Source organism: Rhinopithecus bieti, unplaced genomic scaffold, assembly GCF_001698545.2.
Source record: "Rhinopithecus bieti isolate Rb0 unplaced genomic scaffold, ASM169854v2 scaffold_19482, whole genome shotgun sequence".
Taxonomy (NCBI): Eukaryota; Metazoa; Chordata; class Mammalia; order Primates; family Cercopithecidae; genus Rhinopithecus; species Rhinopithecus bieti.
This window is the reverse complement of record NW_016809768.1, coordinates 2,774,645-2,789,867: the sequence shown is the minus strand read 5'-3', so window position 1 is coordinate 2,789,867 and position 15,223 is coordinate 2,774,645. Positions and strand designations below refer to the sequence as shown.

At 44.8% G+C, this 15,223-nt stretch overlaps 1 long non-coding RNA gene across 1 annotated transcript in view; it reads left to right on the top strand.

Annotated features, from left to right (window-relative positions):
* The window catches only part of LOC108540960 (uncharacterized), a 35,198-nt gene extending 29,031 nt beyond the window's left edge, over positions 1 to 6,167 (top strand). The window contains exons 3-4 of the long non-coding RNA XR_001888815.1: positions 2,205 to 2,335; positions 5,348 to 6,167. This is a non-coding gene — a long non-coding RNA (uncharacterized LOC108540960). The remainder of the gene's footprint in view (positions 1 to 2,204; positions 2,336 to 5,347) is intronic.
* Positions 6,168 to 15,223: the final 9,056 nt, after the last annotated feature.

The window sequence follows — 15,223 nt, the reverse complement described above, 5'->3', positions numbered from 1 at the left end:
ATGTAGCATAGTGCTTGCCACATAGCATAAGCAATGAGAATTGTGATGATTATAAATGATATTATTATTTTTGCATCTCTAAAAAATATGAGGCCAGGCACAGTGGTTCATGCCTTTAATCCCAGCACTTTCGGAGGCTGAAGTGGGTGGTTTGCTTGAGCCCAGGAGTTTGAGACCAGCTCGGGAAACATAGTGAAACCTCATCTCCACAGAAAAATACAAAAATTAGCCAGGCGTGAGTGCGCATGCCTGTAGCCCAGTTATTCAGGAGGCTGAGGTGGGAGGATCACCTCAGCCCAGCAAGGTCAAGGCTGCAGTGAGCTGTGATTGTACCACTGCACTCCAGCCTGGGCAACAGAGTGAGGCTCTGTCTCAAAATAAATAAATACATAAAAATTAAAAAATATGAAATGTTTCTATTTACAACCTCTTCTTTTTTATACGGTGCAGATAATTTTTTGCAAGGTTCTGAAGACTCATTAAAAGAGTCACAGTGATGCTGGTCAATATGGAACTCCCTTTTCTCACCATGAGAAGTCCAGTTTGACTATCTCAGTTACCACCCAGTGTTGAACATTCTCACTGTAGCCTATTTGAAATGGAAAGCACTGTACTTTATTTTAGCATTTTTATTTGTAGGTTGTACTAGAAGACCCCCGTAGGCATTTCTGGCCCTGAGTCCTCATTGGGGACAACCAGCAGATCCCACTGGTTCTGGGCTTGCATTTAATATGACATCCCCACAAGCCAACTGCAGGTGACAATCAATGTACTCCTTCAGGAAGTTTATCGGTGCTTTCAGATTAGTAAAACAAAGCCATTTCCTATTTGTTTTAGAGTGTTTACATTTACATATACAATTTCCATCCGTCTCTGAAATTAACAGCACAGATTTGCTCTCAAGGAAACTGAGGTGAGGAGAGAGACGTGTGCAGGGCCACGAAGCTGGGAAGGAAGGATTGAGGTGAGGTGGTTTCTGCTCTCCCACACTCTAGCAAGGTGTTGTCAGTGTGATGCTGTGGTTGACAGCAGGTGAAGGTGGTCTCTGCTGTACCTGACTTGATCCCCTGGCAGTATCTCTGGGTGGCTCTGGGGTTGGACACTGGACCCAACCTAGACCAGTTTCCATCTCGGGAGTATGAAGTGAAATTCCATGTGGGCAACCAGCAGGCAGCTGGCAATGTGCCTTGCAGAGCTGAGGGCGAGTGTCTGTGCCCTATCCAGGTGCCCAAGGAAGCAAAGGAAGGCTGTCTACGAAGAGAAAGCAAATGAGGCCGATGGCCCAGAGAAGAGCCATGGCGAGTCCTCCAAGCCTTCCTCATCCTGTATCCAACTCACTCCCATTCTTGGCTCCTGGAGATACTCCAGAACCCATATGTCGTATAACCCCACCTTTTCCTTAATCTATTTGATTTACTTCTAATCCTTATAACTTAAGAACCTTCTACTTTTTCCTTAGTCGACTTAGCCTTCATTTCTGTTGCTCATAATTTAAGAATCTTGACAAAGACTATGAGTTCCACATGACTTGCATGCCCAAACCTCAAATTCAATGAAGATTTTTTATTTTTATTTATTTATTACTATTATTATTTTGAGACAGAGTCTCACTCTGTTGCCCAGGCTGGAGTGCACTGGTGCCATCTCTGCTCACTCCAACCTCTGCCTACCGGGTTCAAGCAATTCTCTTGCCTCAGCCACCCAAGTAGCTGGGATTACAGGCACCCACCATCATGCCCAGCTAATTTTTGTATTTTTTGGTAGAGAAGAGGTTTCATCATGTTAGCCAGGTTGATCTCGAACTACTTGACCTCAAGTGATCCACCTGCCTTGGCTTCCCAAAGTGCTGGGATTATAGGCGTGAGCCACTGCGCCCAGCCTATGAAGACTTCAAATATCCATTTGGAGATGAGGAACATTTGAGGATACAACAAACAGTCCAGGCTTAGCTGATTCCATTGCTGCAAAGAATTTTCCACAGCAAGAATTACAAAACTAATCATTTCCTTTTCCCTGTGGCACAAAAGTGCAGATAACTAACATTTAGTAAATGATCATTAAGAAAGAAAACTGGGCTCTCAGATGGCACTGCCTCTGGCATATACAAGAAAACAAACAAAACCAGATCTTATGAGTGAAGCAAAGCTTTAATTACACACAACCAAACATATAGTACTCAGTTTTCTAAAATTATCTGATTTCAGGTTTGTAGCAGAGACCTGAAGTTGAGCCTGGTGGAAGAACTAACCTTTCTCCGTGAGGGTTCATAGGAGGCAAAGATGAGAGGAAGGAAGAAGCTTAAAGAAAGAATGGGAGGAGGAGACAAAAGACTATGGTGAGAGAAAGGGAACCCAGGAAGCAGCAGAGGAATAAATGGAGGGGGAGAAACAGAGGGTCCCACGACACCCACGTCCTGGAACCCTCCACGGAACCTCGAAAGCAAACCCTGCTTTCATTTCATCTCTTTTCTTCTCTCCCTCTTTTTCTCTTTCTTTTCCTCTCCCTTCTTTCCTTCCTTCTTATTTTTTCCTTCTTCAGAGTCTCAAGCAAGAGTTGGTAATTCTTTATCCGAAGGAATTATGATAAGGTTTTGAGCTCCGGGAATGTGGGATGTTTCAGAAGCACAAATAATTTATTAGCTATTCTCCAAACAAAGCAATAATTAGATCACTCCTGATAACTAATATCATGTTTTCAGAAGCCCTGAGTAGATGATAAGCTAATATTTGTACAGTTGACCTTAAAAGTGTGGCAGCTAAGAAGCTCTTGGAGAGATGCCCAGAAAGGCACTAATTAGTAAACTATTTAGCAATGTGATGTGGAAAGGAACTTTCAGAATTCTTTCAAAAATGTTTTCAGTTTTGTAAATCACTATGCTAGAGTAACTGTAGAATTATCCTTTGACAGTATAATTACATTTTAATTGTATAGCAATTATGTGTTCAATAGTAATCAAGGGGAAATTCAGTAGCCAATCGGCTTTTACCACTGGGAAATGCACAGACGTTGTTGTTCACAGGATGGAAGACTTCTGTTTTCCCTTGGCTATCTGCATCTTTCCGGTGTACTTACGCATTGACAAACACAGTGAGGACTCTCTCAAAGGCGTGAGAATGCTCAAATACTCCCAAAGAACCGGCCACTGTCTATTAAAAACCTAGCTAGAGGCTATTTTATGAAATGTTCTGCTGACAATTATAGGAAAATATTCTTCCTTATGCAATCAGCTCCCATGGGACAATCAAGCCTACAGAGAAAAAAAGAAAGCATTTTGTAGGGGACTGGGGTGGGTGCGGGAGCCTCAGCCAAGATTCCCCTTGGATGGTCCCACTTAGAACTGTTCCTCCTTTCTTTCTGCTCTAAATGTTAAGTAATTCAGACTAGAAACCACAATCTGGCACTAATGAGCAGTAAAATGGTCCTTAATCCCAAAGATCTGTGTATTATTCCCCCCTATTTTTTACATTTTGTGACTTACGGATCTGCTCTCTGGGCTGTGAGGACTGTAAAAACTATTATGTTGTCCTTTTTCACTGTAAAGTGTTTTCCAAAACGCTGTCTAAAATACTAAGTGTTTTATCTGTTATCATTGTTAACCCCTGCAGCGCTGCTCATTGTGTCTAATGTGGTAGTTGTGGTATATGGACAAATTGGAAGATATTTAGAAAACTAGAGTCTTTTAAAAATTGATCTGGATAGGTATCATGATAAATCAAATACTAACTGATCTATATTCTTAAGGCGGAGACAAGCAAGTCATTTATGGACTTATGGGCAGGACCAAGCTAAACTCAAAGAGATGCTGGGGAAGGGGAAGGAATTAGCTGAGGGGGTCTAGTTGAACTTGACCACCAGGGTGATTTCAGCAGGCCTGGAGGAGGGACCATCCCAGTGTCACGGAAAATGTTTAACAAGCCAGCTGTAGGGGAGAGGAAGTGCAGTGGTTGCCACTTTCTGCGGTGTAAATGCTCTTGACATGGCCATTTCAAAACTATTAGCATGACACCACTGAATGCTCAATAGGAGACAGAGATGCACCCAATTTGCTTTCACAATTCTCTCTCTTTCTCGTTTCTGAATTGAGAGTAAAGGGAGACTCTGTATCCCCCTACGTACTTTAGAGCACGCTGATACTGGAGGCATAGCTCAGCAGGGTCTATAGGGTGGGGGCAGCTGGGCTGGGGGCTGCACCTCCTGCGAGTGCTGACTGTGGTGGTGGCACTGGTGCTGCCTGGCCTCCCTTTTCTACACTGAACTCTTTTCATCAACTCTGCTCAAATCAGCCAGAGCAGGTGGTGGAGCTGCCCTGACTCAGAGCAGGAGGGCGGTTTTCAGGTTTCTACAGCCAGCTTCTCGCCACTCAAGGCAGTGTAGGGTGGCTACCTTGGCAGCAGCAAATTCAGGAGAGAGAGGATGCCCTGTTCCCTCCGCAGTGGAACTTGGTCTGGATATCACCATGAGATAACAATGCTGTCACTGCTGGACCCGCCTCGGATCCAGCCTGGGATCTAGTCTCACCCTCCACATCCTGACTGAGCGGTCCTCACCTCCCTGGGCCTCTTTCCTTATGTCTCCCGTGTGGTACTAACTGGTGCAGGATGACGGGGGAGAGGCAGGTCTGCGGAGGGTACTTCTCATGTGGCTGGTGCACGGCCAGTGCCTGGGTGGACTCAGCCCCTCTCCCCAGAATGTTCCTGTGATTCCTGTGGTCACTGTATCTGTTTTGCTAAGCACAGTATTGTCTCACACCATCTCACAGCTATTTGGAGAGAAACAGTATTTTTATCCTATAATACAAACTCTGTTTTACAAAGGCCAGTTTTAAGCTTTTGCAGGGGAGTCATGGATCCCCCAAAAGCCTGGTTGTGTTCTCCAGGTGTCTGTGGAGCCTGGGTGAGTCCATTCTGCAGGGAGTCAATGAGATCTGGGTAGGTAACTGCAACCAGACATGTCTGAAATCTCCCCACCATCTGGCCTTCCCCAGGGAGGGGGATAGCATTGGTTGTACGATTGTTAAACGTGTCTGTCATGCGAGGGAAACACTGAGGCGCCTAGAGGTTGTGTGACTTGCCAACTTTAAGGCCTAGAGCCGGAGTGCAGCCTGGATTCTGTGTCTCCCTGGCTTGAAAGTCTGTGCCATTTCATCTACAGCAGCAGAGGATTAGCAGGACTTTTCTAGACTTGTGTGTCGGGTGGGTAGAGAGTGTGGGACTACTGCGGGAAAGAGGGCTTCCTCATGCCCAGAGAATGAGATTATAAACCAGGGGATTTTTAATGAAAAGTGATGAGGTAATATGCCACAAGGATCTTGAGATTATTCATAATCTTTGCCTAATTCTGCTTCCAGGAATCCATCGATGGGACTCAACCTGAGATACAGTCAAAGCTGTAACTTCAACACTGTTTATTTCAGCTTCATTTATAAAAGCAGAAATTGGAAGCAACATAGACAGTGTACAGGGTGAAGATGATTGAAAAATTACAATGCATCTCTTGTATGAAAATCCATGTTTTCAACGGCATGAAAACATTCTCAACAGGCAATGTTAAGTGAAAAAATGACATAAAACTTAGCGCATCAATTTTCTGTGAAACGAAAACGTTAAGAATGATTCTTTCTGGCTACAGGGGTCATTGCAATGTACGGCATTTTCCAAAATCTCTGCAATGAGATTTTGTAAAGAATTTACAAAATTTTCTAATGCACACTTTGATATATTAAAACAAAAAGAAAGTGTGTAGCAATTCATCTAAATAGTCTCGATTTCACTACTAAAACCAAAATGTTTTGATAAGATTACATTAAAAGCCAAAAAAAAAAAACCACACACACACACACAAAGAACTCCAACAAGACCCACAACACAATGCTTAAAGATGATGGGAATAAAACAGTGGAAAGCAAAAAGGAGGCAGACATCTAATATTAATAGAAGACGAAATCGAAATTAAGAAGTTGTACAGTACTGTGAGAAACCTTGTTATTTTGTGTAGAATTAATCAGGAAAGGTCACCTTCAGATGTGTACTAGGGCACTATGGTGTCCACAGAGCCTGGAGTTGAGAATTAGGTGTGAATTTGAACTCTTAACAGCGACCTGCTCACCTGTAACCCCAGCACTTTGGGAGGCCGAGGTGGGCAGATCACCTGAGATCGGAAGTTCAAGACCAGCCTAGCCAACATGGTAAAACTCCATCTCTACTAAAAATACAAAAATTAGCCAGGCATGGTGGCGGATGCCTGTAGTCCCAGCTATTTGGGATGCTGAGGCAGGAGAATCGCTTGAAGCTGGGAGGCAGAGGTTTCAGTGAGCCCAGATCGCACCATTGCACTTCAGCCTGGGCAACACGAGCAAGACTCCATCTCAAAACAACAACAACAACAACAACAACAACAACAACAACACCAGTGACCTACCAGCTGGTCTGGGGACACCAGCACCTCTCTGGACCGTTTTCTTCATCCCTAAAAGCAGAAATACCATTAGTGACCCCACAAGGTCGTGGAATTAAATGGATTGTGTGTGAAGGCACTCACACAATAACGGGTATAAATAGCTGCCCAATAATTTTCTTTTTCCATGCACTGAGGATCGTGGCAGCAAAATATGTAAAGAAGAATTTATTAGACATATGAGAGAAATAGACAGAAATACAATCATTACATGAGATTGTGACTCACTGCCGTCTAAATTCAGACAACAGCAACCACTCAAATTGCTGTCTGGGGATCATGAGGGATACAAAAGAGCTTTGTAAACTATGAGGCAGCATAAAAGTGTTAGCTGTTTTGCAAGATGCAAAATAATATTTATGGGAAGTGATTATATTTTTTCCAAGGTCATAAGGAAATGCTCAATAAATTTTAAAGTAGAAATGTTCCAGTCCATATTTATGACCTCAATATGATACATTGTAATACTAGTTGTTTATATTTAAAGTAGAGAAATTTTATCTTCTCCAACATTTTCAAGTGCTCCCTGAACTAATACTTACCAAACAAATCAAATAATTTAATAGTAAAGTATTGGGAAAATAAAACACTATATATTGAAATAAAATTATAATAATAAAGTATGCCTGAAAAAATGGAATTGATGATTAGAATTTAAATACAAGATTAATTTATGAGCTTTGATGTCATAAAAAATCACAAAAAAGGATATTCAAAATATTTGGTAATTAAAAATGTTTAAAATATATAAATGAGGACAGGCTATGACAAATACTACCAGAAAATATCAGAGTCCATCAAGAACTTACAGAAATTGATTAGAAAAAATTAAACTCAACAGATTTGTGGAAAAGAGAAACTATTTTAACCCATACAGTACTACTTCGTTATTAACTAACAGATGCAAAGATAAACAAGAATATTTTATTTAATAGTGTGAAAGTTGTCAGAATTAAAATGGAGTCACTAACGTTAAGATCACCCTGAGAAGTAGAGACAGGGAAGGCCGTGAAGAGAAGGTTCTCATACTTGTGTGCCTGATAACATAAAAAACAACAAAAACCACCACGTTGCACAAGGACTGTCACAACCTCTCTCAAAAAATACTTCTGCAAGCGTATCTGCCCAGCCACTGCCTGTCCAGCCTTGGAATGGCATCACCCTTGTTATGGATCTTTGTCACCAAGGATAATTATTTCAAAATAATTACATAATCCTCCGCATTTTTTTCCTGTGAAAACCTTCGCCTCTTTACCTTCCTGAACACACACGTAGTTTACTATGGCATTGCGTATAGTAATGCTCTATTCTCAAATAAAACATCTCTTTTATTAGACAGTCTCTCTGTTTGTTATTTAGGTTGACAATCTTCATATATTCTCCCATGTGCTGGGGAATGTTCTAAGCACTGATATGTTCATACCTTTCACCCTCACAACAATGCTCTAAGGGAGATAGCGTCATTGTTTCCATTTTACAGATGGAGAAATGAATCACAGGAAGGTGGAAAGACTCATCCACAGTCACAGCCAGGAAGTGGCAAAGCTAGGATTCAAGGTCAGGGTCTGTTTTTGCCTGTTCATTTTATTACACAACCATGATTGATGAAAACAAAGGTGTATCCATAAATATGGGAATGCACCGAGATTTATAGCGGTTAAAACTGCCAACAACGTAGAAACTGCCAACAACGTAGTAATGCTGAAATCGAAAAGTTGCATTAACTGTAGAACTTTTATACTGTCACTGAATTTAAATCATGCCAACTTTGAGCAAACTAAAAATACAAAGTTAAATGAAAAGAACACAACCTGCATTCATGTTATGCTTGCAACCGTGTAAAACATGTATGCATAAAGATGAGGACAGGAAGGATGCGTGGAAAGGAAAACAGGCTCGGTGCGCTGTTGTAGGCAGTGTTGTTAGTTTCAGGCTACTCAGTTTAAAAAGTAGTAACTAGGCTGGGTGCAGTGGCTCACACCTGTAATCCCAGCACTTTGGGAGGCTGAGGTGGGCAGATCACGAGGTCAGGAGATCGAGACCATCCTGTCTAACACGGTGAAACTCCGTCTCTACTAAAAATACAAAATATTAGCTGGGCGTGGTGGTGGGCACCTGTAGTCCCAGCTACTCGAGAGGCTGAGGCAGGAGAATCGCTTGAACAAGGGAGGCGGAGGCTGTAGTGAGTCAAGATCATGCCACTACACTCTAACCTGGTGGCAGAGCGAGACTCCGTCTCAAAAAAGAAAAAAAAAGCAAGTGAATGAAGCAGAACGCTGAGATTACTCCAGTTCCTCGGTGATAGTAACAGTATCGGGGTGGTTCACACTGGTGTGGCACTTTGTCGTTTTCAAAGTAGTGTCATGTGTACGCTGGGCTTCCGTTTGCACCTTCTGAAGTTTCAGAGCTGTATTCACCTTATTTAATTTGAGCTCTATTGAAGGTGAGGTTGAGAGAAATGTCCAGTAACAACACAAAGCCATGCTCCGTGTCCAGTATGGAGCTCTCAGCTCTCCTGGGTCCTCTCCTCTCATCCCACAAGAGCACCTTGAGTGGGTGCATTAGGATGCAGATTTTATAGATGTGGGAAGTGAAGATGGGGGAATTTAGGTAATATTCCTGATACTGCACAGCCAGTGAAAGGAAAAATCAGGAGTTGAGCATCTGGGTCTGCATCTACGCCCAGCACACTTAGCACTGAGGCAGGGGTTCTCACAGTGTGACCCCTGCACCAGCAGCATCAGCACCATTTGGTAACTTGTTAGAGGTGCAGATTCTGGGGCCTCCCCTGACACTGCTGTATCAGATCTGCTGGAGGCGGAGCTCTGCCTTTCTGCAAGCTCTGGGATGATCCTAATGCTCTCATCTGTGTGTGCAAAGCTGTAGCTATCAATGGCTGCTAACTGGTGGAGGATGACTTGAACACAGGTGTTTTGATCTCTAATTCCAAACTCTTTCAATGGATTATATCAGCTGTTCTCAGTCCCACCTGAACATTGAATCATGTGGAGAGTTTAAAAGCAACTCATCAACAATAAAAACAAAACACACAAAGAAAGAAACGAACACATTCTCCAGGCCCCATCCCAAGACTATGAAGTCAGAGTTGCTTGGGGTGGTGCCAGGAGCTGCCTTTGTTTAGAGCTCCCAGATGCCAGGCAGCTGCTCCCCCTGACTGTCTGATAATCCTTGGCAATCGGTTTCCATCTAAGCGCCAGGCCTTGAAAAGCAGACTGCAAGCTCTAAGCTCTGTGCGTGGGGGGCTGCTGGCTGTGTGGCCACTGGAAGGATTAGTCTCCACTGCAGGTGATGGCCCAGGCTGCATCTCTGGGGACACTCCCAAGTTGTACTCTTTTTTTTTTTTTTTGAGACAGAGTTTCGCTCTTGTTGCCCAGGTTGGAGTACAACGCCATGATCTCGGCTCACTGCAACCTCCGCCTCCCAGGTTCAAGCAATTCTCCTGCCTCAGCCTCCCCAGTACTGGAATTACAGGCATGCACCACCAAGCCCGGCTAATTTTTTTGTATTTTTAGTAGAAACGTGGTTTCTCCATGTTGGTCAAACTGGTCTCAAACTCCCGACCTCAGGTGATCTGGCCGCCTTGGCCTCCCAAAGTGCTGGGATTACAGGCATGAGCCACCACGCCCGGCCCCATGTTGTACTCTTAATGCTCTCTAAGTGTTTGTACCCTAAGGTGAACATGCTGAGTGTTCATCTCTGACTGACCAGAGTCAGAACCTTCTTGTCTAGAAGGTTCTCCTAGTCTCCTTCCTGCAGGAGGTGTTGGGAGTCAAGTGGGGAATAAGCCTGGGGCCTGGGTGTCTGAACCACCTGCATAAAACCTTGTCATGGAGCTTATAGGGGCTGAGGCATGTATCCGATTGCTTCTCTGCTTTCCCTGTTTAGGTTCACCTGCTTATACAGTTTTATTGCTGTTCTCTCTTCTTTCATTATATCCTTGAGCGTTTATGCTTTTTAGAAAAACAAGCAAACAAAACACCTTTTTGTTGTTTAGTGATATTTCAGGAATAAGGATGACTCAATGGATGTGTTAAGTCTAACCAGAAATCTGTACAAAATTTCCTATGAAAGTCCTCCTTCATCCTAGCCTTTGTCCAGACACGCTTCCCTTGTCCTCTGGAGAAGCAGCTTCCTTCTGTCCTCGTATGCTTGCGTCGTTCCTTCTTGCCTCCCTCTCTGCCAGAAATGCTCTTCCCCCTGCATTCTGATGGCTTAATTCCTCTCAACCTTTGGTGTTCAGTACCAGATCTGTCCCCTTATTGTAGCTTTCCCTGCAGCACCTGGAGCTGTGCTTGGGTCACACTGTAGTGTGGTCTGATATGTGATTGATGTCAGTCTTCCCAACTAAACCGTAGGTTCATGAGGCCACAAACCTGGCTGATTGTGTGTGCCATTGTATCTGTCTCCTCTACCCAATGCATATTTTTGAATAAATAAATGAATGAATAGGCAGGTGGGGGCTTGAAGGCCTCCTGATTTTGGCAGTAGCATAATGTAATGTGAACTGGCTTCACAGGTCGGTGAAGTTGGCACATCCCGAAACTCTCAGCAACGCAAGAGCAATTCACAGCTACCTTGATCGACAAAAACCAAAAGCAAATGAAACCGGGCTTTTACTGAAAATATCTGCAAGACCAGAAATACATGGATAATTAACACCTTCCCCTTATACTCCTATTTAATATTTAATTTCTACTATTAGCATCCTAGAAGAAGCAGAAGCTAGGTCACCTGCATGGGGTCCATTCTTTTACTTCTTATCAAAAACCTGGCCATCTGATGCGTTAGGATCTCAGTAGAAAAGGAAACAAAATCCACAGGGTGTTGGTGAGTTGATTTTTGTGGCAAACTTTAGGAACTTTCAGTAAAAGTCATAAAACAAATGAAGCAGAAGATATCATGGATGGAAAAAATGCCCTCTCTTGTAGTGATGCATTTCTGGATGGTTGAACATTATTCTCTGAGTTGAATTCTCTTGAATAAGGGAATTCTGTCTAGGAAATGGGAGATGCAAGGTAAATCCCCATTCATGGACACGGACTGTGAAGGATTCCTCAGTCTGCTCTTATGTCAGGTGAGCACAGCCCCAGGGCAGGGTCTCTCCTGCCAGTCCTCCTCTGGGTTCCTGCCCCTGCCTAAGCCCCACCCCCAGACATTCTGAGTCTGGCCCTGGCCCTGACAAAGGCTTCTTATTATTCTACCTAGCAACTACAGGCCATCAGGACAAGAATCCAGAAACCTGACATTTTACATCAATAGGACATAAGGAGCATGTGTTGGTTACCTATTGCTGCATAACAAATTGCCGTCTAACTTTGTGTTTGAAAACAACACGCATATATCTTGTGGCTTCTGTGAATCAGAAACCTTGGCATAGCTGTACTGGCTCCTCGACGTCATGGTCTCTCGCGAGGTGTCAGCCAGGTGTTTCACAGCTCACAGTGGACTGGGGAAGAGCCTGCTTCCCAGTTCGTGTGGTTGTTGGTGTGATTGTTGGTGTGTTACCCGTGTTCTGCCTGTCCCTATGTGGTGCCTGTGGCTTGTGCACTCCCTGGCCTACCTCTGAAGTCTTGGCCTGGGAATGTTTTGCAGCATGTGCCCATGGCTGCTGTCTGAAGGCCACCATCAGCTCCTATCCAGCCTCTGCAACACAGCCGTGTGCTCCATCAAGGCGTGTGAGCTGAAGAGACAAGAGTCTGGCAGCAGATCAATGTCAAGGGTGCTACCCCGTGAGGTGATCTAATCCCATCATCTTCACCACATCCTATTGGCCAGCAGCAGTCACTAGGTTCAGTTCACACTCAAATGGCAGGGGCATGAATACCACCTCCGCATCCTCCTGGAGGTGGAGTCGACTAGGGAGTATCAGGTCACCCATGGCAGCCAACCTGGGCATCAAGAGACCACTCATACTGTCTTGGTTTCCTGGAGCTGCCCTAACAAAGTCTCACAAGCTAGGTGACTCAAACAACAGAAATTTTTCATCTCATAGTTCTGGAGGTCAGAAGGCAACATCGGACAGGGTTTGTTCTTCCTAAGGGCTGCGTGGGAGAATCTGGTGTCCGTGGGCCTTTCTCTGTCTTTTATGTCTTCACATCCTCTTCCCTCTATTTCTGTCTCTGTGTCCAAATTTCCCCTGTTCTTAAGGCCAACAGTTATATTGGATTAGGGCACACCCCAATGACCTAATGACCATCTGAACTTGTTCTTCTGCAAAGAGCCTATTTTCAAATAAGTTCACATTCACACATTCTGAGAGTGGGACCTCAGACTCTTTTAGGGGGACAAGATTCAACCTGTAGCAAGTGGTAACACAGTTCTTTTGGTTTTTTTTTTTTTCTGACATAAACCATCCTTACCTAGGGTTTTGGCTTTTTCAAGTTAAGCCACTGCTTTGAGGGTTCTTTATTTTTTTTGTTTTTTCAAAATATTTAACATTTTTTAAAATTAGGGTGAGTTTCACATGACAAAGTTAGCCATTGAAAGGTGAGCAATTCCATGACGTTTAGCACAGTTGCAGTGTTGTACAACCACTCTGTCTAATTCCAAAACATTTTCATCACCCTGAAAGGAAACTCTGTCCCATTAGGCAGTTGCTCCCCATCCCCCCACCCCAGCACCTGGCAACCACCTAGGCCATTTCTATTGAGGGGTTGTTTAAAGTCCACTGAGCTGATGTAGCCCTCACACTGCACCCCATTCACATGGACCCAGACAGAGCTGTTACCTTCTTTTCAGAGGCAAGGAGACTGAGTTAAGGGGACATTAAGTCACTTGTCTCTGCAAGGTGGAGGTGCCATCAGAATCCGGCCATCTGGCTTCCCAGTCCACACCCCTCACTCCGCCTCTGCAACCTGTTCTACCCCAGCCTTGAGTGAGCCATAGAGCAGTGGCTTCAACTGAGACCAGCGATCCCTCCTCCTGCACGTGAAGGACAGCGTCCTTGCTGTCTCTCTGCCCTAGTCGTCATGCCCACCTCCTCTGTCCCCGGCCTGCTGTGAGAATTTCTTCCAGGCTGCTGGGAGGGAGGGCGCTTGCAGGAACTCCCTCTGTGCATCCCATCAAGGGCATCTGCAGGTGCTGCCTGTCCTCACGGTCACCTCTCACTGCATCTCCCCTCCACCCCTCCCTGTCTGGGTGTCTCCCACTGTTTCCTGTACCCTGCACCTCACCACGGGGTGCCTGTGTCTACCGCTGCACTGATATCCTAGAATTTTCCACGGCCTTTGCTAAAACAACATGTGCTAACACTCCAGGCTGGAAAAACCCTACTAGAAACTACCGTGGGGGGAGCAAATTGCAAGCCCCATATTCAGGTCTGCAAGAAAAATCACTTTTATTTCCTAAAAGTAATGGCACTGAAGCCAGGCAAAGAGGGAAAGGGCAGTACCAGGGCAGGGTGAGGTTGGAGCAGTCAGCAGCTCATCCTCGTCCCAGGCCCATGGTCTCTTCCCTGCCAGACTCTGGCTGGGCACCCTCAACCCTGGGGTCTCCTAATCACATGCCCTCTGAAATCAGCCACATCGAGGTCACTGACAAGGAGCCCAGTCAAGACCTCACGGCTGGTAGAGCCCAGAAAACTCATTCCCTCCTCCCCAGTAAAACTCATTCCCTCCTCCCCAGTCTATTGGGATTGCCTTTGGTCTGACCAGTTCTCTCTCCTTCTTTCCCCAGAGGCACACAGTGTCATTTCATGCCCTTCAACACCTACATCCAATTTCCATAACCAGTTGTGTGTTTGGAAACCTGCATTAGGAAACTCCCCTCTGAACCTTCTGGAAGGCCTGAACATTCCACACTGGTGGCTCTCGGCTTGAACAGGCAGAAGGATTAAGGAAATACAGGGGAGGAAAAACAGCAATTCAAGTCTCAAATGTTATTCTGCCACACTGGAGAATGATTTTATGGGCTGCGCATGGTGGCTCATGTCTGTAATCCCAACACTTTGGGAGGCCGAGGCAGGCAGTCTTATTCGAGACCAGCCTGGGCAACATGGCAAACCCCAGCTCTACAAAAAATACAAAAATTAGCTGGGTGTGGTGGTGCACACCTGTAGTCCCAGCTACTTGACAGGCTGAGGTGGGAGGATTGCTTGAGCCCAGAAGATCGACGCTGCAGTAAGCTGTGATCATGCCACTGCACTCCAGCCTAGGTGACAGAGCCAGACCCTGTCTCAAAAAAAAAAAAAAAAAAAAAAAAAACAATGATCATATGGAATTTTCAGGAATCTTCTCAGTGTAGGCTCCAGAGAGAAGGTTTCAGACAGGACACACTGCTCTGACTTAAACTCCACTTCTTAAAGCATTGACGTTGTGCTTTGGAAATGATAAGAGAAACTTAGAGAGAGCACACTTCCTCTGGAGCTCAGTGTACCCCTCCATAAATAAAAGCAATGGTGATGAGAAGGAAATGAAATAAAAAATTGAGACCTGAAAGGCACCTTGGAGATCACCTAGCCTGAAATTCTTGTCACGGATGAAGTCAAGGTCCTGAAAAATGAGACGATTTGTCCAAGCTGCCAGCTAGTTGGAGCTGTGCAGACCCCAAGCCTGCCCACTGGGCCTTTAAAGCCCAGGCCTCAGGGAGAAGCTCCCTCAGGTCCCCAGATATGCTGTCTGCACACCCACTGGGGAGAAGGAGGCAGCAAAGAAATGATGCTGTCCACAGAACAAACAGCAGCCTCTCCTGCTGCCTGACAGCATCCGTTACAGAAGGATATTTCCAGCCGTGTATATGAGCATTTCACAAC